This window comes from Lagenorhynchus albirostris, chromosome 1 (genome assembly GCF_949774975.1).
Source record: "Lagenorhynchus albirostris chromosome 1, mLagAlb1.1, whole genome shotgun sequence".
Taxonomy (NCBI): domain Eukaryota; kingdom Metazoa; phylum Chordata; class Mammalia; order Artiodactyla; family Delphinidae; genus Lagenorhynchus; species Lagenorhynchus albirostris.
In genome coordinates, this window is record NC_083095.1 from 60349441 (window position 1) to 60375346 (window position 25906).

Genomic DNA, 25906 nt, shown 5'->3' on the forward strand with positions numbered 1-25906 from the left:
GCTTGAGGTGTTACTCATAGCTTTTCCCCCAAAGTTTTACTTACTGTTCAATTGCATAATCTAGAATAATTGTCAAGACATTTAATAGGAAAGTTGGAATCATAGTGAAAAGAAATCCTCATGGTTCAACTTTTTCTTTGATTCTTGCTTCTTTCAACTGTCTGCACCTGTATATAGAAACAAAATCAACAAATATTAAGTAAATGCCTATGGAGGATTCTTGTAGGAAAATGATCAAGCTAAGAGAAAATCCCTACCTTCTATTCATTTTTAATCTAACTGGAGGAGAAAAGATGAGAGAATCATGTGTGAAAAATTATTCAGGCTCAGTATGTTTTTCTGAAAAGGCAAAAACAGGAGGGGGGGTTTACAGCAAAGAAAGTTTTATGTGCATTGTGACAATGTACTTTGAATAGTGCCAGTTTATAATATTGTGTCCCATTAACTCCATAGATTATCTAAATATTCTGATGGTGCCACTTTTTTTTGAACCTCCAAATTCTATTTTTCAGATGATCTTTCTTCTAAAAGTGATGACAAAACCTAGTCAGATTGTATGTTCTCATTTATATTTCAGAAATTTTGGTCACTATTTTAGTTTTAGATTTTCTGCTAACTTGAGCGTGACCCTAGACAATCCTCTTCAGTTCTATAATTCTTGGATTCCTAGTCAGTAAAATGAACTGCTTGATCTGGTTTATCCCTGAAGTACATTGGGGTTCTAAAATGCAATGATTTTGTTACTTATATATAATAGGGTAAACGCTTTTTGGCCTTAGAGATTTCTTCATGGTGTCAATCTCAGATGTTGCCAAATCTCGGACACGAATTTTTTTTTAAATGTCTTTTTAATTAGAAAAGTAGTTTATGCTAGTCATAAAAAATTAAGAAAATAGGGCTTCCCTGGTGGCGCAGTGGTTGAGAGTCTGCCTACTGATGCAGGGGACACAGGTTCGTTCCCCGGTCTGGGAAGATCCCACATGCCGCGGAGCGGCTGGGCCCGTGAGCCATGGCCGCTGAGCCTGTGCGTCCGGAGCCTGTGCTCCGCAACGGGAGAGGCCACAACAGTGAGAGGCCCGTGTACCTCAAAAAAAAAAAAAAAAGAATTAAAACACAAATGAGAGAAAAAGGCCCAGCCACCAAAATAACTGAATAATTGTATATGCTTACTTTTCCACTTGTGCCCTGTCCCAATTCAGCCCAGGTGACGGTCATAATAATTGTGATGTGACAGCACACCTGAGGGGTTACCACCACACACTTTTCATCATCCTGAGGACTGGATGTTGCCTGACCAGTGAGTGATCCGATTCCATAATCACATCCTGAAGAGCCTGCTTTCTAAAACCATTTTTAAAAATTTCATTAATTTTTTCTCTATATAATTTATTGATGTGAACACTTATATCATGAATTCTAGATCTTTCCTAATGTAAGCACTTATTTTTCCCTCTAAGCAATTTGTTAGAATGCATCCCACAAATTTTGATATGTTGTAGTTTTAAATTTTTCATTCAGTTCAAAATATATTCTAGTTTTCTTTGTGGTGCTTCTTTGACCCATGGCTAATTTATAAATACATTGTTTAATATCCAAATACTTGGAGATTTCTGGAATTATTTCTTATTATAATTTCTAGTTTAATTCCATTGTAGTCTGATAAATACTTCGTATGGTTTTAATCTTCTGTTTATTAAGACTTTATGGTAAAGAATATTGTTTACCTTTGTGAATGACTTGTGTGCACTTAAACAGAATGTTAATCTGTTGTTTGGGGGCATAGTTTTCTATAAATGTCAATTAAGTCAAATTGGTTTATAGCTGCATTCAAGTCTTCTGTATCGTTACCCATTTGCTGTCTACTTATCCTACTACAGTTAAGAAACGAATACTGACGTCTCCAACTATAAATTTGGATTTATTTCTTTCTCCTTGTAGCACTATCCATTTTTGCTTCATGAGTTTTGAAGCTCTGCATAAGCATTTAGCACTGGTCTATCGTCTTATTGAATTGAGTTCTTTATCATGATGAAAGGAACCTCTTTATCCCTGGTAATATTTTTTTTTTCAGAAACCTAATTTTTCTGATATTAGTATAGTCATGCCACTTTCCTTATGATTAATTTTTGCATGTTATATTTTCCCCATCATTTAAATTTTAACCTATTAGTCTTTTTATATTTAAAGTGGGTTTCTTATGCATATTATATAGTTGGGTCTTCACATTATTGACAGTTTTTGCATTTCAACTGAGTATTTAGACTATTTATGTTTAATGTAATTAGTGATATGGCAGGATTTAGAACTACCAGCTTGCTACTTGTTTTCTATTTGTCTCTTCTGTTCTTTGTTCCTTTTTCTTCTTTTTATGGTGTCCTTTGTTTAGTTGCGTTTTTAAAAATTCCATTTTATTTTAAATAAGTTTTTAACTATACCTGTTTTATTTTTATATTTTAGTGGTTGCTCTAGGGATAACTATACATCTTTAATTTACCACAGTCTACTTTCAAATACTATCATAACACTTTCCCTTTACTGTAAAACCTTTACAAAAATATACATCCATTTATTCCCTCCCATCCTTTGTACTGTTATAGTTAGCCATTGTACTTTTCACTGGCTGTAAACCATACAATCCAGTGTTATTATTTTTGCTTTAAAGTGCCAATGATCTTTTATAGAGATCTAAAAATAAGATGAAATATATTTTTGTCTACTCACATGTTTACCATTTAGCAGTCTTTATTCCTTTGTGTAGAGTCAGATTTTCCTCTGGTATCATTTTCCTTCTGCTTAAAGAATTTCCTTTAACATTTCTAGCAGGGCAGGAGCTAGGGATAAATTCTCTTAACTTTTATTTTTCTGAAAAAATCTTTATTTGTCTTTATTTTTGTAAGATATTTTTCTGGCTGACTGAAGAATTCTATGTGACAAACTGTATTCTTTCAGTGTTTTAATGTCTCTTTATTATATTCTGGCTTGAATATTTTTTGATAAGTATGCTGTCATTTAAATCCTTGTTCCTTTATACATAATGTGTCTTTTCTCTTTCTGGCCGTTTTTAAGATTTTATCAATGGATGTTTAACAATTTGATTCTGATATGCCTTGGCATTTTTTTTTCTTTATAGTTCTTCTGATTGGCATTTATTGAGCTTAAATCTGTGGTTTTATATAGTTTTTCATTAAATTTCAAAGAAGTCACTGTTTATTCACAAAATTTTTTTCTGTTCATGTCCCTCTTCTCTACCAATTACATGTATGTTAGAATGCTGATATTCTGGGCTTTCTAATTTTTTAAGTTTTTTTCCCTTTATGTTCATTTTGGATGGTTTCTATGCCTCTGTCTTCAAATTTGCTGATCTTTTCTTTTGCAGTATCTAGTAAGATGTTAATTCCATCTAGTGTATTCTAAATTTCAAATTCATTTTTCATCTCTTAAAGTTTGGTTTGGTTCTTTGTTTTTACCTTACATTTCTATTCTCAGCATGCTCATGTTTTCTCTCCCTTCTTGAAATATGAAGCATTTTTAACATCCTTGTCCACTAGTTCTATCATCTCTGTTTCTGTGTCTGTTTCTATTGGTTGATATTTCCTGTTATAAGTTATAGTTTCCTGCTTGTTGCATGGCAGTTTTTTATTAGATGATAGATGTAAATTGTACATTTCTGGTGCTAGATTTTGTTTTCCTTTTAATACGATTGAATTTTACTTTTGTGTGCAATGAATTTACTTTGTATCAGTTGGAATGTTTTGAGGTTTGCTTTTAATTTTCTTAGGCCATTAATCTATAGCTAATGTAGTCCCACCATTTAGGCAATATACTTTTGAAGATTTCACTTGATTTCTCATCTACTATAAGATCTTTCCACTCTTTCTGATGAGAACACAAGCTGTTCCCAGCTCTGTGTCCTTAGGAAATTACCCAGCTCTATGTTGGCCCTCTCCCACTCAGCTCCTCACTGCAGCCTGGTAACTGTCTCCCAGGGCACAAGCTTGGTCAATAGTAGGGCTCATCTTGCTTGTTTCTCTTCTTTTGTGGATCACAGTCTTGTCTTACTTTTTGTCCAGTGTCTGAAAATTGTCATTTCATATATTTTATCTGATTTTCTAGTTGTTTATAGTAGGAAGGTAAATATAGTGTATGTTATTCCATCTTGGTTACTAGCAAAATCTGTATTTTTTTTTTTTTAGAAATATACAGTTTCTGATAAAGTATGCTGATTAGAGAATACACTCAGTATAACTTCAGTCTTTTGAAATTGTTGATGCTTGTTTTAGGGCCTTTATGGTTTTTGTCTCTTTGCTTTATCAGTTATTGAAAGGGTGTGTTATAATTCACAGAATGATTATGAATTTGTCTATTTCTCCTTATCCTTTAACATTTTGCTTTTTATACTTACAGTTTATGTTATTAGTTATTACAGTTACATTATTCCATTATGTTAAATTTAATAATGCTCTATCTTCCTGGTGTATTGAACCTTTTGAAGTGGGTGACCATCTTTATGTTTAGTAATGCTTTTTGCCTTAAAGCCTATTTTTTTCTGGTATCAATATATCTGTTTTCATAGTGTATCTTTTTTTAATATATTACCTGCAACCTTGCACTGTATGTTTTAAATAACTATTTTATATATTTTACATATTTTACATAAATATATATCTGATCTGGTAATTTTTTCCTTTTAATTGGAGCATTTAGGCCATTTATATTAAATGTAATTACTGACATATTCATGTTAAATCTAGTGTCTCATGTAATTTCTGCTTGTTCTGCTTGTTCTCTATTTCTTCTTTTCTCTCTTTTTTGGACTTTTATTTTTAATATACTAATTATTTTTTAAAATTTTACATAAAATAGAAATGAATACAAATGCAAAGTATATAAATCAATGTAAATTTAAATAGAGCCAAACAAGATATTAATATTTCTAAATGAAAAAGTAAAACAGAAAAACTTTTCACCTTATATAAAATTATTCATATTTTAGATGTATGTTGCTTGAATTGTCATTTTTCTCTTAGGATTAAAATAGTGCTCTCCATTAAACTTAATTAGGCCATGAATGATTAAATATTATTTGAAAAATCACAAATGCAAACAGATTCTAAAACTTAAGAATTTACAAATAATCACAACTGATTATTGAACTCTTTTCCATGTTTAAAAACTCTAAAAATCTAGAATATGAATTCTGTATGGAAATAACTAGCCAAACACCATGTATCTTAAGTAAAACTCAGCTTCTAAGATGGTATATAAAGCATAAATAGAATTTAAAATATAAAGAAGTTTTTGTGAACAAATGAGTTTTGTCAATTACTTTTAAATATAAAGAAGCTGCAGTTCCTCAGATTCTTCTTAGTCAATTTCAGAACTTAAAAGGACTTCTTAACACAATCAAGGACAAAAAAACCCACCAAAACTCCTTTTCTTTTTCCTGAATTTTATTTATTTACTTTTTGTACAGCATGTTCTTATGAGTTACCTATTTTATACATATTAGTATATATATGTCAATCCCAATCTCCCAATTCACCCCACAACCACCAACACCCCTCCCTCGCTTTCCCCCCTTGGTGTCCATACATTTGTTCTCTACATGTGTCTCTATTTCTGCCTTGCAAACTGGTTCATCTCTAACATTTTTCTAGATTCCACATATATGCATTAATATACGATATTTGTTTTTCTCTTTCTGACTTACTTCACTCTGTATGACAGTCTCTAGGTCCATCCACATCTCTACAAATGACCCAATTTTGTTCCTTTTTATGGTTGAGTAATATTCCATTGTATATATGTACCACAACTTCCTTATCCACTTATCTGTCAATGGGCATTTAGGTTGCTTCCATGACCTGGCTCTTGTAAGTAGTGCTGCAATGAACATTGGGGTGCATGTATCTTTTTGAATTATGGTTTTCTCTGGGTATATGCCCAGTAGTGGGATTGCTGGGTCATATGGTAATTCTATTTTTAGTTTTTAAAGGAACCTCCATACTGTTCTCCATAGTGCCTGCATCAATTTACATTCCCACCAACAGTGCAAGAGGGTTCCCTTTTCTCCACACCCTCTCCAGCATTTGTTGTTTGTAGATTTTCTGATAATGACTATTCTAACTGGTGTGAGGTGATACCTCATTGTAGTTTTGATCTGCATTTCTCTAATAATTAGTGATGTTGAGCAGCTTTTCATGTGCCTCTTGGCCCCATGTATGTCTTTGGAGAAATGTCTATTTAGGTCTTCTGCCCATTTTTTGGTTGGGTTCTTTGTTTTTTTAATATTGAGCTGCATGAGCTGTGTATATATTTTGGAGATTAATCCTTTGTACATTGATTCATTTGAAAATATTTTCTCCCATTCTGGGGTTGCCTTTTCGTCTTGTTTATAGTTTCCATTGCTGTGCTGTTAAGCTTTTAAGTTTCATTAGGACCCATTTGTTTATTTTTGTTTTTATTTTCGTTACTCTAGGAGGTGGGTCAAAAAAGATCTTGCTGTGATTTATGTCAAAGAGTGTTCTTCCTATGTTTTCCTCTGAGAGTTTTATAGTGTCTGGTCTTACATTTAGGTCTTTAATCCATTTTGAGTTTATTTATGTGTATGGTGTTAGGGAGTACTCTAATTTAATCTTTTACATGTAGCTGTCAGGTTTAGCCAGCACCACTTATTGAAGAGACTGTCTTCTCCATTGTATATCATTGCCTCCTTTGTCATAGATTACTTGACCATAGGTGCGTGGGTTTATCTCTGGGCTTTCTATCCTGTTCCATTGATCTATATTTCTGTTTTTGTGCCAGTACCATATTGTCTTGATTACTGTAGCTTTGTAGTATAGTCTGAAGTCAGGGAGTCTGATTCCTCCAGCTCCATTTTTTTCCCTCAAGATTGCTTTGGCTATTTGGGGTCTTTTGTGTCTCCATAAAAATTTTAAGTTTCTTTTGTTCTAGTTCTGTATAAAATGCCGCTGGTAATTTGATAGGGATGGCGTTGAATCAGTAGATGGCTTTGGGTAGTATAGTCATTTTCACAATATTGATTCTTCCAATCCAAGAACATGGTATATCTCTCCGTCAGTTTGTGTCATTTTTGATTTCTTTCATCAGTGTCTTATAGTTTTCTGAATACAGGTATTTACCTCCTTAGGTAGGTTTATTGCTAGGTATTTGATTCTTTTTGTTGCAATTGTGAATGGGATTGTTCCTTTTTTTTTTCTTTTTTTTTTTTTGCGGTACGCAGGCCTCTTACTGCCATGGCCTCTCCTGTTGCGGAGCACGGGCTCCGGACGCGCAGGCTCAGTGGCCATGGCTCAGAAGCCCAGCCGCTCCGTGGCATGTGGGATATTCCCAGACCGGGGCACAAACCCGTGTCCCCTGCATCAGCAGGCGGACTCTCAACCACTGCGCCACCAGGGAAGCCCTACCACTGATCTGTTAGTGTATTTTTTTTTGCGGTACGCGGGCCTCTCACTGTTGTGGCCTCTCCCGTTGCAGAGCACCGGCTCCGGACGCACGGGCTCAGTGGCCATGGCTCACGGGCCCAGCCGCTCCACGGCATGTGGAATCTTCCCGGACCGGGGCACGAACCCACATCCCCTGCATCGGCAGGCGGATTCAACCTCTGTGCCACCAGGGGACCCCAAGGGATTGTTTCTTAATTTCTCTTTCTGATCTTTCATTGTTAGTGTATAGGAATGCAGGTGATTTCTGTGCCTTAATTTTGTATCCTGCAACTTTACGAAATTCATTGATTAGCTCTAGTAGTTTTCTGGTGGCATCTTTAGGATTTTCTATGTATAGTATCATGTAATCTGCAAACAGTGACAGTGTTACTTCTTCTTTTCCAGTTTCGATTCCTTTTATTTCTTTTTCTTCTCTGATTGCTGTGGCTAGGGCTTCAAAAACTATGTTGAATAACTGTGGTGAAGGTGGACATCCTTGTCTTGTTCCTGATCTTAGAGAAAATGCTTTCAGTTTTTCACCATTGAGAATGATGTTTGTTGTGGGCTTGTCATATATGGCCTTTATTATGTTGAGGTGGGTTCCCTCTGAGCCCACTTTCTAGAGAGATTTTATAAATCGATGTTGAATTTTGTCAAAATCTTTTTCTCCATTATTGAGATGATCATACGGTTTTTTTCTTCTAATTTGTTACTATGGTGATTCACATTGATTTGCATAGATTGAAGAATCCTTGCATACATGGGATAAATCCCACTTGATCATGGTGTATGATCCTTTTAATGTGTTGTTGGGTTCTCTTTGCTAGCATTTTTTTGAGTTTTTTTCATCTATATTCATCAGTGCTATTGGTCTGTAATTTTCTTTTTTTGTAGTATCTTTGTCTGGTTTTGGTTTCAAGTTGATGGTGGCTTCATAGAATGAGTTTGGGAGTGTTCCTTCCTCTGCAAATTTTTGGAAGAGTTTGAGAAGTGGGTGTTAGCTCTTTTCTAAATGTTTGATAGAATTCGTCTGTGGAGCCATCTGGTCCTGGGCTTTGTATGTTGGAAGATTTTTTTTTTATCACAGTTTCAATTTCATTACTTGTGATTGGTCTGTTCATATTTTATATTTCCTCCTGGTTCAGGAAGGTTATACCTTTTTAAGAATTTGTCCATTTCTTCCACGTTGTCCATTTATTGGCATAGAGTTGCTTGTAGTAGTCTCTCGTGATGCTTTGTATTTCTGCGGTGTCCGTTGTAACTTCTCCTTTTTCATTTCTAATTTTATTAATGAGTCCTCTCCCTCTTTTTCTTGATGAGTCTGGCTAAAGTTTTATCAGTTTTATCTTCTCAAAGAACCAGCTTTTAGTTTTATTGATCTTTGCTATTGTTTTCTTTGTTTCTACTTCATTTATTTCTGCTGTGATCTTTATGATTTCTTTCCTTCTACTAAATTTGGGTTTTGTTTGTTCTTCTTTCTCTAGTTCCTTTAGGTGAAACGTTAGATTGTTTATTTGAGATTTTTCTTGTTTCTTGAGGTAGAATTGTGTTGCTATAAGCTTCCCCTTTAGAACTGCTTTTGCTGCATCACATAGATTTTGGTTTGTCGTGTTTTTATTGTCATTTGTCTGTAGGTATTTTTTAATTTCCTTTTTGTTTTCTTCAGTGATCTCTTGGTTATTTAGTAGCGTATTGTGTAGCCTCCATGTGTTTGTGTTCTTTACATTTTTTTCCCCTGTAATTGATTTCGTATCTCAAAGCATTGTAGTCAGAAAAGATGCTTGATTTGATTTCAGTTTTCTTAAATTTACCGAGGCTTGATTTGTGACCCAAGATATAATCTATCCTGGAGAATGTTGCATGTGCACTTGAGAAGAAAGTAAATTCTGTTGTTTTGGGATCAGATGTCCTATAAATACCAATTAAATCTATCTGGTCTATTGTGTCATTTAAACCTTGTGTTTCTTTATTAATTTTTTGTCTAGATGATCTGTGCATTGGTGAAAGTGAGGTATTAAAGCCCCGCACTATTATTGTGTTACTTTTGATTTCCTCTTTTATAGCTGTTGGCATTTGCCTTATGTATTGAGGTGCTCCTATTTTGGGTGCATATATATATATATATATATATGTTTTTTTACATCTTTATTGGAGTATAATTGCTTTACAATGGTGTGTTAGTTTCTGCTTTATAATAAAGTGAATCAGTTATACATATACATATGTTCCCGTATCTCTTCTTTCTTGCGTCTCCCTCCCTCTCGCCATCCCTATCCCACCCCTCTAGGTGGTCACAAAGCAGCGAGCTGATCTCCCTGTGCTATGCGGCTGCTTCCCACTAGCTATCTATTTTACGTTTGGTAGTGTATACATGTCCAGGCCACTCTCTTGCTTTGTCACAGCTTACCCTTCCCCCTCCCCATATCCTCAAGTCCATTCTCTAGTAGGTTTGTGTCTTTATTCCTGTCTCACCCCTAGGTTCTTCATGACAATTTTTTTTCTTAAATTCCATATATATGTGAAAGCATACAGTATTTGTCTTTCTCTTTCTGACTTACTTCATTCTGTATGATAGACTCTAGGTCCATCCACCTCATTACAAATAGCTCAATTTTGTTTCTTTTTATGGTAGAGTAATATTCCATTGTATATATGTGCCACATCTTCTTTATCCATTCATCCGATGATGGGCACTTAGGTTGTTTCCATCTCCTGGCTATTGTAAATAGAGCTGCAATGAATATTGTGGTACATGACTCTTTTTGAATTATGGTTTTCTCAGGGTTTATGCCCAGTATTGGGATTGCTGGGTCATATGGTAGTTCTATTTGTAGTTTTTTAAGGAACCTCCATACTGTTCTCCATAGTGGCTGTACCAATTCACATTCCCACCAGCAGTGCAAGAGTGTTTCCTTTTCTCCACACCCTCTCCAGCATTTATTGTTTCTAGATTTTTTGATGATGGCCATTCTGACTGGTGTGAGATGATATCTCATTGTAGTTTTGATTTGCATTTCTCTAATGATTAATGATGTTGAGCATTCTTTCATGTGTTTGTTGGCAGTCTGTATATCTTCTTTGGGTAAATGTCTATTTAGGACTTCTGCCCATTTTTGGATTGGGTTGTTTGTTTTTTGTTATTGAGCTGCATGAGCTGCTTATAAATTTTGGAGATTAATCCTTTGTCGGTTGCTTCATTTGCAAATATTTTCTCCCATTCTGAGGGTTGTCTTTTGGTCTTGTTTATGGTTTCCTTTGCCGTGCCAAAGCTTTGAAGTTTCATTAGATCCCATTTGTATATTTTTGTTTTTATTTCCATTTCTCTAGGAGATGGGTCAAAAAGGATGATGTTGTGATTTACGTCATAGAGTGTTCTGTCTATGTTTTCCTCCAAGAGTTTTATAGTTTCTGGCCTTTGAGAAGGATAGGTGTTAGCTCTTTTCTAAATGTTTGATAGAAATTGCCTGTGAAGCCATCTGGTCCTGTGATTTTGTTTATTGGAAGATTTTTAATCACAGTTTCAATTTCAGTGCTTGTGATTGGTCTGTTCATATTTTCTATTTCTTCCTGATTCAGTCTTGGCAGGGTATGCATTTCTAAGAATTTGTCCATTTCTTCCAGTCTGTCCATTTTATTGGCATAGAGTTGCTTGTAGTAATCTCTCATGATCTTTTGTATTTCTGCAGTGTCAGTTGTTACTTCTTTTTCATTTCTAATTCTATTGATTTGAGTCTTCTCCCTTTTTTTCTTGATGAGTCTGGCTAATGGTTTATCAATTTTGTTTATCTTCTCAGAGAACCAGCTTTTAGTTTTATTGATCTTTGCTATCGTTTCCTTCATTTCCTTTTCATTTATTTCTGATCTGATTTTTATGATTTCTTTCCTTCTGCTAACTTTGGGGTTTTTTTGTTCTTTCTCTAAGTGCTTTAGGTGCAAGTTTAGGTTGTTTATTTGAGATGTTTCCTGTTTCTTAAAGTAGGATTGTATTGCTATAAAGTTCCCTCTTAGAACTGCTTTTGCTGCATCCCATAGGTTTTGGGTCGTCATGTCTCCATAGTCATTTGTTTCTAGGTATTTTTTGATTTCCTCTTTGATTTCTTCAGTGATGGCTTTATTATTAAGTAGTGTATTGTTTAGCCTCCATGTGTTCTTATTTTTTACAGATCTTTTCCTGTAATTGAAATCTAGTCTCATAGCGTTGTGGTCGGAAAAGATACTTGACACAATTTCAATTTTCTTAAATTTACCAAGGCTAGATTTGTGACCCAATATATGATCTATCCTGGATTATGTTCCATGAGCACTTGAGAAAAATGTGTATTCTGTTGTTTTTGGATGGAATGTCCTATAAATATCAATGAAGTCCATCTTGTTTAATGTGTCATTTAAAGCTTGTGTTTCCTTATTTATTTTCATTTTGGATGATCTGTCCATTGGTGAAAGTGGGGTGTTAAAGTCCCCTACTATGAATGTGTTACTGTCGATTTCCCGTTTTATGGCTGTTAGTATTTGCCTTATGTATTGAGGTGCTCCTATGTTGGGTGCATAAATATTTACAATTGTTATATCTTCTTCTTGGATCGATCCCTTGTTTATTATGTAGTGTCCTTCTTTGTCTCTTGTAGTAGCCTTTATTTTAAAGTCTATTTTGTCTGATAGGAGAATTACTACTTCAGCTTTCTTTTGGTTTCCATTTGCATGGAATATCTTTTTCCATCCCCTTACTTTCAGTCTGTATGTGTCTGTAGGTCTGAAGTGGGTCTCTTGTAGACAGCATATATATGGGTCTTGTTTTTGTATCCATTCAGCCAATCTGTGTCTTTTGGGGGGAACATTTAGTCCTTTTACATTTAAGGTTATTATCAATATGTATGTTCGTATTCCCATTTTCTTAATTGTTTTGAGTTCATTATTGTAGGTCTTTTCCTTCTCTTGTGTTTGTTTCCTATAGCAATTCCTTTAGCATTTGTTGTAAAGCTGGTTTGGTGGTGCTGAACTCTCTCAGCTTTTGGTTGTCTGTAAAGGCTTTACTTTCTCCATGAAATCTTAATGAGATCCTTGCTGGGTAGAGTAATCTTGGTTGCAGGTTTTTCTCCTTCATCACTTTAAATATGTCCTGCGAGTCCCTTTTGGCTCGCAGAGTTTCTGCTGAAAGATCAGCTGTTAACCTTATGGGGATTCCCTTGTGTGTTATTTGTTGTTTTTCCCTTGCTGCTTTCAATATGTTTTCTTTGTATTTAATTTTTGATAGTTTGATTAATATGTGTCTTGGCGTATTTCTCCTTGGATTTATCCTGTATGGGACTCTCTGTGCTTCCTGTACTTATTTAACTATTTCCTTTCCCATATTAGGGAAGTTTTCAACTGTAATCTCTTCAAATATTTTCTCAGTCCCTTTCTTTTTCTCTTCTTCTTTTGGAACCCCTATACTTTGAATGTTTGTGGGTTTAGTGTTGTCCCAGAGGTCTCTGAGACTGTCCTCTGTTCTTTTCATTCTTTTTTCTTTATTCTGCTCTGCAGTAGTTATTTCCACTGTTTTATCTTCCAGGTCACTTATCCGTTCTTCTGCCTCAGTTATTCTGCTACTGATCCCATCTAGAGTACTTTTAATTTCATTTATTGTGTTGTTTATCGTTGCTTGTTTCCTCTTTAGTTCTTCTAGGTCCTTGTTAAATGTTTCTTGCATTTTGTCTATTCTGTTTCCAAGATTTTGAATCATCTTTACTATCATTATTCTGAATTCTTTTTCAGGTAGACTGCCTATTTCCTCTTCATTTGTTAGGTCTGATGGGTTTTTATCTTGCTCCTTCATCTGCTGTGTGTTTTTCTGTCTTCTCATTTTGCTTATCTTACTGTGTTTGGGGTCTCCTTTTTGCAGGTTGCAGGTTTGTAGTTCCCCTTGTTTTTGGTATTTGTCCCCAGTGGTTAAAGTTGTTTCAGTAGATTGTGTAGGCTTCCTGGTGGAGGGGACTAGTGCCTGTGTTCTGGTGGATGAGGCTGGATCTTGTCTTTATCGTGGGCAGGTCCACATCTGGTGGTGTGTTTTTGGGTGTCTGTGGACTTATTATGATTTTATGCAACCTCTCTGCTAATGGGTGTGGTTGTGTTCCTGTCTTGCTAGTTGTTTGGCATAGGGTGTCCAGCACTGTAGCTTGCTGGTCGTTGAGTGAAGCTGGGTGTTGGTGTTGAGATGGAAATCTCTGGGAGATTTTCGCTGCTTGATATTATGTGGAGCTGGGAGGTCTCTTGTGGACCAGCGTCCTGAAGTTGGCTCACCCACCTCAGAGGCACAGCACTGACTCCTGGCTGCAGTACCAAGAGACTTTCATCCACACAGCTCAGAATAAAAGGGAGAAAAAGGGGAGAGAGAGAGAGAGAGAGAGAGAGATGAAGAAAGGAGGGAGGGAGGGAGGGAAGAGGGAAGGAAGGAAGGAGGGAGGGAGGGAGGGAGGAGGGAAGGAGGGAAGAAAGGAAAGAAAGAAAGGAAGAAGATAAAATAAAGTAAGATAAAATAAAGTTATTAAAATAAAAAATATATTTTAAGAAAAAAATTTTTTTTTAAAAGAAAAAAAACAACGGATGGATAGAACCCTAGGACAAATGGTGGAAGCAAAGCTATACAGACAATATCTCACACAGAAGCATACACATACACACTCACAAAAAGAGGAAAAGGGGGAAAAAATCATAATTCTTGCTCTCAAAGTCAACCTCCTCAATTTGGGATGATTCGTTGTCTATTCATGTATTCCACAAATGCGGGGTACATCAAGTTGATTGTGCAGCTTTAATCCGCTGCTTCTAAGGCTGCTGGGAGAGATTTCCCTTTCTCTTCTTTGTTCTCACAGCTCACGGGGCTCAGTTTTGGATTTGGCCCCGCCTCTGCATGTAGGTCGCCAGAGGGCCTCTGTTCTTTGCTCAGACATGACGGGGTTAAAGGAGCAGCCTCTTCCGGGACTCTGGCTCACTCAGGCCGGGGCGAGGGAGGGATACTGAGTGCGGGGCGAGCCTGCGGTGGCCAAGGCCAGAGTGATGTTGCACCAGCCTGAGGCGGCCGTGCGTCCTGGGGAAGTTGTGCCTGGATCCTGGGACCCTCGCAGTGGTGGGCTGCACAGGCTCCCCGGAAGAGGGGTGTGGATAATGACCTGTGCTCGCACACAGGCTTCTTCGTGGTGGTAGCAGCAGCCTTAGCGTCTCATGCCCGTCACTGGGGTCCGCGCTGTTAGTCGCGGCTCATGCCCGTCTCTGGAGCTCCTTTAAGCAGCGCTCTTAATCCCCTCTCCTCGCGCACCAGGAAACAAAGAGGGAAGAAAAAGTCTCTTGCCTCTTCGGCATGTCCAGACTTTTTCCCGGACTCCCGCCCGGCTAGCCATGGTGCACTAACCCCCTGCAGGCTGTGTTCACACTGCCAACCCCAGTCCTCTCCCTGTGCTGTGACTGAAGACCGAGCCTCAGCTCCCAGCCCCGCCCATCCCAGCGTGTGAGCAGACAAGCCTCTCGGGATGGCGAGTGCTGGTCGGCACCGATCCTCTGTGCGGGAATATCTCCGCTTTGCCCTCCGCACCCCGGTTGCTATGCTTTCCTCCGCAGCTCTGAAGCTTTCCTCCTCCACCACCCGCAGTCTCCGACTAAGAAGGGGCTTCCTAGTGTGTGGAAACCTTTCCTCCTTCACAGCTCCCTCCCACTGGTGCAGGTCCCATCCCTATCCTTTTGTCTCTGTTTATTCTTTTTTCTTTTGCCCTACCCAGGTACGTGGGGGGGGGTTCTTGCCTTTTGGGAGGTCTGAGGTCTTCTGCCAGCGTTCAGTAGGTGTTCTGTAGGAGTTGTTCCACGTGTAGATGTATTTCTGGTGTATATGTGGGGAGATAGGTGATCTCCATGGCTTATTCTTCCGCCATCTTCCCCTGGTCCCCTTGGGCGCATATATATTTATAATTGTTATATCGTCTTCTTGGATTGATCCCATGATCATTTTGTAGTGTCCTTCCTTGTCTCTTGTAATATTCTTTACTTTAAAATCCATTTTATCTGATATGAGTATTGCTACTCCAGCTTTCTTTTGATTCCTGTTTACATGGAATATCTTTTTCCATCCCTTCGCTTTCAGTCTGTCCGTGTCCCTAGGTCTGAAGTGAGTCTCTTTTGGACAGCATATATATGGGTCTTTTTTTTGTATCCATTTAGCAAGCCTGTGTCTTTTAGTTGGAGCATTTAATCCATTCATATTTAAGGTCATTATCGATGTGTATGTTCCTGTTACCATATTCTTAATTGTTTTAAGTTTGTTTTTGTAGGTGTTTTTCTTCTCTTGTGTTTCCCACTTAGAGAAGTTCCTTCAGCATTTGTTTTAAAGCTGGTTTGATGGTGCTGAATTGTCTTAGCTTTTGCGTGTCTTTAAAACTTTTGATTTCTCCATCAAATCTGAAGGAGATCTTTGCCGGGTAGAGTAATCTCAATTGTCGGTTCTTCCCTTTCATCACTTTAAATATATTGTGCCACTCCCTTCTGGCTTGTAGAGTTTCTGGTGAGAAATCAGTTGTTAACCTTATGGGAGTTCCCTAATAATTTATTTGTTATTTTTCCCTTGTTGCTTTTAATAGTTTTTGTTTGTCTTTAATTTTTGTCAATTTGATTACTATGTGTCTTGGTCTTTTCCCCTTGAGCTTATCCTGACTGTGACTCTCTGCACTTCCTGGTCTTGGGTGGCTATTTCCTTTCCCATGTTAGGGAAGTTTTCAACTATAATCTCTTCAAATATTTTCTCGGGTCCCCTCTCTCTCTCTCTCTCTTCTCCTTCTGGGACTCCTATGATGCGAATGTTGGTACTTTTAATGTTGTACCAGAGGTCTCTTAGGCTGTCTTCATTTCTTTTCTTTCTCTTTTCTTTATTCTCTTCTGCGGCAGTGAATTCCAGCATTCTGTCTTCCAGGTCACTTACCCGTTCTTCTGCCTCAGTTATTCTGCCATTGATTCCTTGTAGTTTGTTTTTCATTTCAGTTATTGTATTGTTCATCTCTGTTTGTTCTTTAATTCTTCTAGGTGTTTGTTCTTTAATTTGTCTAGATCTTTTTAAAACATTTCTTTCATCTTCTTGATCTTTGCCTCCATTCTTTTTCTGAGGTCCTGGATCATCTTCACTATCTTTATTCTTAATTCTTTTTATGGAAGGTTGCCTATCTCCAGTTTATTTAGTTGTTTTTCTGGGGTTTTATCTTGTTCCTTCATCTGGTACGTATTCCTCTGCCTTTTCATTTTGTCCATCTTTCTGTGAATGTGGTTTTCATTCCATCAGCTACAGGACTGTAGTTCTTGCTTCTGCTGCCTGCCCTCTGGTGGATGAGGCTATCTAAGAGGCTTGAGCAAGCTTCCTGATGGGAGGGACTGGTGGCTAGAGCTGGGTGTTGCTCTTGCGGGAAGAGCTCATTAAAAGTTTAATCTGCTTGTCTGCTGATGGGTGGGGCTGAATTCCTTCCCTGTTGGTTGTTTGGCCTGCCGTGACCCAGCACTGGACCCTACAGGCTCTTTGGTGTGGCTAATGGCAGATTCCAGGAGGGCTTATGCCAAGCAGTACTTCCCAGAACTTTTGCTGCCCGTGTCCTTGTTCCTGTGGTGAGCCACAGCCATCCCCCGCCTCTTCAGGAGACCCTCCAACACTAGCTGGTAGGTCCGGTTCAGTCTCCTGTGGGGTCACTGTTCCTTCCCCCGTGTCCTGTCCTGATATGCACACTACTTTTTGTGTGCCCTCCAATAGTGGAGTCTTTGTTTCCCCCAGTCCTGTTGCAGTCCTGCAATCAAATCCCACCAGCCTTCAAAGTCTAATTCTCTGGGAATTCCTCCTCCCCGTTGCCAGACCCCCAGGTTGGGAAGCCTGATGTGGGCCTCAGAACCTTCACTGCTGTGGGTGGACTTCTGTGGTATAATTGTTCTCCAGTTTTGTGTGTCACCCACCCAGCAGTTGTGGGATTTGATTTTATTGTGATTGCGACCCTCCTACCATCTCATTTTGGCTTTGCCTTTGTCTTTGGAAGTGGAGTGTCTTTTTTGGTGAGTTCCAGAGTCTTCCTGCTGATGATTGTTCAGCAGTTAGTTGTGATTCCTGTGCTCTTTCAAGAGGGAGTGAGCACACGTCCTACTCCGCCATCTTGAACCAATCATCCACAAAACTTCTTTTAATGTTAAAATTACAAAGAATTTTCTTTTATGAATTTATAGAAATTTACATTCCAAAGCTTCTAGAGTCTCTAATATTTATATATTTGTTTTCATTGAAATGTAAGTAATTATAAATAATTGTATCTGAGAATTACTATTAACCGCTAAAATTAAGTCTCTGAGAAATTCCCAAAAGAACTTAGGCTTTAGCTTTTACAAAGAAGCTCTTAAAACCATTGTTCTGAAGAAAAATTTCCCCTGCTAGACTACTGTTACTCACTTTCCTTGCTCATTAAAAGTTCAGTTTTGTAGTCACTCAGCAATGAACCATTTTAATTTGGTCACATTGTCTAAACATATAAAGATGCCAGACAAAGGAATAAATATTTGTTTGAATCTAAATAGTTTCAGATTAGTGAATTATGGTTTTATTTATTTAACTTGTTAAAGTTAATAATTGGCAATGTATTCATTGTTTTTCTAAAATTGTATTCAAATTTCACACACCTGTCTTTTCACAAAAGGGACTTCAGTTTGAAGTTAAACTACATGCATTAAAACTATAATTAAACCCCAAACCTCACTTTGACAAATAATCATCCTATTAAAATAATGACACATTTGCTATTTCTTCTCCATTTCTGGTAAAAAATTAGTCAGGAAACAGAAAAAATATATATAATACATAGAATGACTTTCTTTAAAAAAATCACTCTCTAAGAAGTGCACAAAAAGTGTGGCTTTGGAAATATTTCCTCTAAGAATCCAGCTACATTAAAAATAATGGTGCCTATTATTATATCATTTCTTGTCAAAGACTTTCTGATGCGATTCCTGTATTACAATTTCAGCTGATAACCTGGGACCTGGAAAGAATAAGTATTTTATCTTACTCAATCACTTTTAGTTTCTTCTACTTTGCTTTCAAAAAAAAGAGGCAGTGAAATTTTAAAGCCATCTCACATGTAGTGGCAAAGAGCAAAATTGCAGAATATTGATGCACACAGAAACAGACATAACAAATTTCAAGGAGCTTTTGATGACAGAAGCAAGTAGTCCTGTAGTCAACATAAACTGGTGGTGAAAGGTTGAGATCTTTGATCATGATCACAAAGGAAAACCTAGAATAAATGTGGCAGAATAGAAAATATCTGAGGCACTTTACAGGACTCTATTCCTCTGTAATGTTGGAAGATGCTCAAATCAGAGTCTGAATCCTTGATTTCATTCGCTGGTTACCTTTAACTTCCTCGAGTCCTCTATGAATGTAACAAAGCACTTAGGTGAACAGTCCTGCCACCAGATTTTCTGCATGTTGCCTGTTTACATCACTCTTTGTCATTAAATCTTTAATCTCCAGGAATAAGCTAATTTGCTGCCGCTACTAGCTCGTATTTGCCATCTTTACCTTTTGAGGAATGAAAATCAGGAGGAGAATTGCCAGGGTCTCCCTAAAAAAGTCTCCATATCTGCCATTCTTTCCCAGGATATAAGAAGTGACTGTCTTGAATGTGATATGCTTATCATAGCAAGTTTGTTGAAATGATTCTGAATAACTGGGACACTCCCCATGTCATCATAGCACCTATGTATTGAAAAAATAAACAGGAATTTCTGAATGCTTGCTTTCCCCAACAAATTGATTTGGTATCTACTCTAATAGCTGGAGACCGTGGTGGCCCCAGATCCTTAATAGAAAATCTGAGGCCCAGCAGATATCCTCAAGTCCTATGGAGTCTGGCCTTCTTGACTTCCAATTGATTTTTTTTAATCATTGATTTTTTTTGCCCTCTTTTAGTTGTATTATGCTCTTTCCCTATACAAAATGTATCATTGACTTATCAATGTCTAATATTAATGGATAATTTTACTCTCTTCCTGGGTAATACAAGCTGCTTAGAACACTTAACTTCATTTACATAGTTCCTTATGTAAATATTATTATTTTTTAATGGATCAGTGTTTATTGAGATTTACTCACATTTACAACTTTCTTTTCTTTTTATTCTTTTTGTATTTTTGAGCCCTTGATTTCCAGCCATCATTTCCCTTTTCTCTGGAAGAAGTCAGTGAGAATTTAACAACATATTGGACAGTCAAAGAGACAATTAGTGAACTGAAAACATACTTTGCAGATTCCTTTGGATGCAGGTGTCCTAATGGTGAACTCTTTCAGTTTTTTAATTCATCTGAAAATGATTTTATTTTTGCTAGTTACAAATCCTAGGTTAGCAGTTTCTTTCTGACTTGCATTGATGCTGTTCAGAAGTCACCTGTCAGTCTACTGTTATTCTCGTGAAGGTGAGTTGCTCTGGCTGCACTGAAGATCTTTTTGGTTTTATCCAATTTCACTATGATCTGTTTGGGATTTATTTGGATTCCTAAGTTGGAAGACAGATATTTTTCATGAGTTTTGGAAAATTCTAGGCTAAAATCTCCACAAAAATGACCAGTGCCCATTCTTATTCTTCTAGATGCCAGAACTTAAGGATTTCTCATGGAATTCTGAGTCTTTTACATTCTCTTCCATGTTTTCCATCTTTTTCTTGTATGCTGCATGCTGGGGAGTGTCTTCTGACCTGGTTTCAGTTCACTAACTGTCTCTTCCACTGTCCAATATATTGTTAAATTCCATTGAATTCTTAATTTTTTATTATTTATTTATTTATTTATTTTTTTTGCGGTATGCAGGCCTCTCACTGTTGTGGCCTCTCCCGTTGTGGAGCACAGGCTCCGTGGCCATGGCTCATGGGCCCAGCCACTTCGCGGCATGTGGGATCTTCCCGGACCAGGGCACGAACCCTGTGCCCTGCATCGGCAGATGGACTCTCAGCCACTGCACCACCAGGGAAGCCCTGAATTCTTAATTTTTTAAATGGATTTTTCCATTGTAGAATTTCAATTTGTTTCTTTTTTAAATCTGCAAAGTTACTTCTTATAGTTGTTAGTTCCTTCCCCGCTGAAATTTTCACAGCTTATTTTTCTTCTCCTTGAAAACGTTAAGCATAGTTTTACTGTATATGATAATGCCTGACTATTTTGGTTATTTTTATCACTGTTGGTTCTTGCTCATTGTATCTTTTCTCTTCATGCTTTGGCGTATGCTGGGCATTGTGTTTGAAAAAGTATTTGTTGAAATAATTTGAGACTTAGGATGATATTCTCTTCCTCCAAAGAGGGGTACTGACAACCTAGAGTGTTCTCAGGCAGTCTCACAGCCTGAGATTTCATGGGCTATTGATATTTTAAAAAGAAGTGAGTCTACCGTCTGCACAAGGTTGAGTTATTTTTGTTTTATCACTATTCTCAGGGTGTAGCCCTTTGGGGGCCCCAATTCCCAGTATTGGGTGAGCCCTGAACTCTGACTTTTCCCCTTAGCTCTAAGAGGCTATCAAAGCACATATCAGCTACCTCTTTCAGGTCAGCCAGTGATCACAGGGCAAACCTTTTCCCAAGTGTTGGATTTTTGTCCTATAATTCCTTATTGTCTTGATATATCTTTGATGCTTTTAAGAAGATTTTAAAATAATATATTTAATCAAGCTTTTGTGTTTTTTTTTCCCAGAGTGTGGTTAGATTTGGTTAAACTACTCAGTCTTTCATTACCTAAAGCAGAAATCTCCTCATACCTTTCATTCCATATTCTTGGTTTCCCTTTCCCTTTCTTTCTTCCTCCCTCCCTCTCTCCCACTCTCCCTCCCTCTCTTTCTCCTTCCTCTTTTAAAATATGGCTGGAGTACTTTTTTCAAAAGAGTACATGGCAGGTAAACCTTCAGAATTCTTGCATGTCATTGTTTTACTTTCATATTTGATTAGTAGTTTGATTATGTATAGAATTATTGATATAAAGTCATTTTTTTCAGAATTTTACAGGCTTTTTTTCACTATTTTCAGCACTTATTCTTGCTAATGAGAGTAATACAATGCCATCCTGTTTCTGCTTCCTTTCTATCTATAGGAAGTCTCCTGTTTCTTGGGAAAGTAGCACTAGAAAAGTCCTCTTAATATAAATCTATTTAAATTGGATTGTTTGGGGGTTACCATTTTCTGATAAAAATAGATGGTAGAATGATATGGTATCTTCCAAGTTCATATTTCACTTTCCTGCACAATCATAAAGATAGTAATTTCTGCAAAAATATTTCAAGACTTCCCTACAAGGGCCTGTCTTAAATTCTTTGATTTTTAAATGAATCTCCCTTGATGACCCTTTCTTATTTACCATTCTCCTGGTTGGTTTTCTCCTCATCCATCCTAAACTGATCTAACTCTGCTAAAATTCTCATTTAGCAGTAGCTTTGTTGGTGACTCAAGTCACCAACAATTTTATCAACCCTATGAAATCTAACATCTTTTCAAGGTTTGCAATTTTACTTTAAAGTCAATTTATGCTATATATTTATTATTTTACATTTATTAAATATTTATGGCTTACATATTTTAATCATATATTTATTAAAAATTCAATTAAATTGACCAAAATAGACTCTGATGTGATTGGTGAGGACAGATGTCAGTGTGATATGGGATGAGTATTTGAATCAGGACTAATTTTACAAGTGGCCAGTCGATTAATGAATATTTTTGAGCCATGACTGCTTCCCTATGCAATCTCATGGCTGTAAGAACTCAGATAATGAATACATCAAACAATAGGGAACTTCCATAGCCCTTTCCTGGAAGTTTCTGGCATATCCTCTTTATCTTTGGTGTGTTATGAAATTTCATGGCGATATGTCTAGGTTTTGATCTTTCTCTTCATTCTGCTCAGCATTCACTTTTTTCAGAGTGAAGCCAGGTGTCTTCAGTGCTGGAACATTTGCTTCTTTGCTCTTGTTTCATCTGACAGTATGATTCGTCTACTTGCCATTTTCTAAAGATTTTAATAAATCTCTGGTCTGCTGATGGCTCTTTTTCCCCTTTTTAGTGCTGCTCTGTGCTTGCTAGCTTCTGTATTTCTTGATTGTAATTTTTACAGGCATTTTTGAGGAAGAGAAGGTAAGTATCTATGTAAATAGTCTATTATATAGAACTGGAAGCATCAGGATTATTTATTTTAGATACAGAGTGCTTTATTGAATGGAAATCTCATTCTCCATATCTATATCTATATCTGTATCTACATCTACATAGATATCCCCATACCAAATCCCTATTACTGGATATTTAGGTTGTTTATAATTCCTTAAAATTATTTTTAAAATGCTTCCCATTAATTTTTGAGATTTCTGATTTTAAAATCTCCCTTTTCTCTGGATGCACATAAAAATTTCTACAAACAAAATATTATTTTAACTAGAATAAATTTATGTTCTATATCAAACAAATATTCCATTCTTTCTGAATGGGATAACCATTTGAGCACTATTTAGAAGAAACTGTCTTCTTTGGGGCCAAATAAGAAGATTGCACGTGAAGGGCTTTTGACAGCCAATCCGAAGAGGCATGAATACTCAGAGGCCTCTATTTTCCAATACAGTACAAACTCAGCCTAAAGGAGAGAATGGTGTAACTGCTGACACTGAGAGGCTTACATGCTAAAGGCAACCAAGTTTTCCCTTTTCCTTAGGGTTTGGCAGTCATCCTCAGGAACAGTTGAAAAGGGAGCAAAGAGAGACATTCTGTATTAGGGCGAGTTGAAACCAAATGTCAGTAATAGGGGTTTTTGGCTGCCTATTAGGAAAGAGACATATTTTAAGATATTATGTATGGATAAAATAAATGTTTTGAATATGAGCCCCAAATCAGTTATACTAAACGATCTAACATTGGTTCAGTTTCTGAAGTTTTTCATCATTGATTTGCACAACAGAAAAATGAGCCTGAAAGTATATGTTGTTCTAATGATAACGTCTTGTTGGTGTTAATGACTAAGCTGCTGAAATCTTTATTAATGGAGTGACATTCAGAGCTCAGATATTTTAAAAATAGCACCAGGGCCTATAGAAGGGCTTCTCAATGTGATGTGGAACATTAATCCATAGCATCTGTTCTTTAATTGCTCCACTGCTCCAAATTAATCAGAAGAGTGAATGTACTGAACTTTAAGTTGTAGCTGAGCTCTTTCTCCCAGGAGGAGCTGTAGATGGTGTGTTCCAGGACAAAGAGTGGCCAAGATTTATTCCGTTGTGTCCACAGATAGTCAAAACTCAAAAATGGTATATAAAGAAGGTTTTGTTAAAAGGTCAAAATGACTATCACTCTAAATTAATAATTAAAATTATTGAAATTGAGCACAACTCCAGCTTTAATTTTAATTTTTTCTTCAACTTTATTTATTAACAGCTCATGGTTCTCCTGACCGATGGCAGATAATTCTGCTTATCTGTTAAGAGGTACCCCTTTTGAAGTCTAGTGTCTTATCCTGGAACCAGAGCTATGATTCCCAGAGATGTTCTAACTGTGAGCTGACTCAGGAGTGGAAAGATCTCTAAAGCTACTCTCAGTCAGCTGGCATGAGGTGCAGTGTAAGAAGCTTGGGCTAGGAGTCAAAGGTTCTATGTCTAATCTTGGCTTAGCCACATTCCATCTCATCTGTAAAACGGGATTAATAATGCTAGCTCTGCCTAACTACAAGATTGTGAAGAATAAATAGGACTATGCATATAAACTGTGTGAAAGCAAGATATTAATATTTTAATATACACTGGGGAAGTTCTGGGATCCCACTTGGAGAAAGAGGAAGAAAATGTCTTTTCGTCCTCTCCTCCGTTGATAAGTTCCTGGGTGTATTAGTTGGTTGAGGATGCTATAACAAAGTACTATAGACTGAATGGCGTAAACAGCAGAAATTTATTTTCTCACAGTTCTGGATGCAAGAAGTCCAAGATCAAGGTTCTGGCAATTCAGTTTCTGGTGTGGTCTCTCTTTCTCACTTGCAGATGGCTGCCTTCTCGTTATGTCTTCATGTCGCCTTTCATTTTCCATGCTTTTTAGTGTCTCTTCTTAGAAGGACACTAATCCTATCAGATCAAGGCCTCACCCTTATGACCTCATTTAACCTTAATTACTTTACTCCAAATACAGCTACACTAGTGGTTTGGGCTTCAACATATGAATTTAGGGGCAGAGGGACACAAACATTCAGTCTATAACTTTAGGAAAGATTGTATTGATCCAGAACCTATAGAGCCCTCAGCCATGGACTCATAAATGTCACTGGCTCAGCTGAGCCATCAACAGAGAAAAAATGACCATGTGCTACAGATTTGTTTTCCAGAACCTCTCAATTAGATTGTTCGTGAAGACTCTTCCATTCTTGGCTAGTGCTTGAAAAAAGAACAGAATACTTAAATTTTGAGTTACCACTGCCAAATATTTTCATACAACTTTGGATGTTGTCAAAGCCTTTTGAGAAATATTGGATTCAGAACATCTGTACTAGAGTCATTGCACTTAATTGTTTTTATTGTTCCATTGCAAATTTCTTAAATAAGATCAATTACCTACTTCATGTTTGTGGAACCTGTGCTCTAAGGACAGAGAAGAAAATTATTCAATTTTAATTTTAATCAAAATAAGGCAGTTACTCTATGTCAGCCATGAAAACACTAGAGAAAGATTTATTCTTTAAAAGTAAAAGGTTAAAGGAGGAAATACTGTAAACAATGCATTTTTGGAAAGATGCATGCTTTTAGCCCAGTTAGCTCCATTTGGCATTTATGCCAATACCTTGCATGCTTTAGGATCTTGGAGTGGGGCAGGTGCTGTGATTGAAGTGGCAGTGGACCTGTGTCCTTTCCTAGGGTAAGGGTACAGCTAACAGAGAGCTCATTCTGAGAAGGTGGAGTCCCTAAGAAGACAGTGGTTCCAGGAGTATGGGGTATTCATGAATCACAGGTGCTTACTTCTGAGAAGTCTTCCAACAGGCACCGTCATCCTCATGCTTGGCTTAAATTCAGAGCGGGTCCTTGCCTTTGGGAGGAGGATTGTCCTGGGTGAACCTGTCTACTAGTCAGGTTAACAAGGTAAGGAACACGGCAAAGAGAACAATGTAGAAGCTTAGTGATCAGAACTGGGGCATAAGGTCAGGCTTGATATGAGTAACTTGCTTCTGAGATTGGGAAGGTGAGAGTTTTAATTCCTCCTGGAGATGTAGAGCACGATGTCAGGAATTTGGGTTTATTCAAAGGCAGTTCTCCTGCTGCTCTCTGGCTAATTTTTAGTTTTTTGTCTTTTCTGGGCTAGAAAGATTGATGTATATTAGCCTCAAATGACAGAGCTATATTTTCTTGGAGAGACTTTTCAACAAACTTTAAATAATTTTATAGTTTCGTATAATTTTAGGTGAAAACACTGAGGACTAATCA

At 37.1% G+C, this 25906-nt stretch overlaps 1 pseudogene; it reads right to left on the reverse strand.

The window, feature by feature from the left end:
* Positions 1-125: 125 nt before the first annotated feature.
* On the reverse strand, positions 126-25475 carry LOC132527938 (general transcription factor IIH subunit 3-like; annotated as a pseudogene).
* Between the last annotated feature and the right edge of the window lie 431 nt (positions 25476-25906).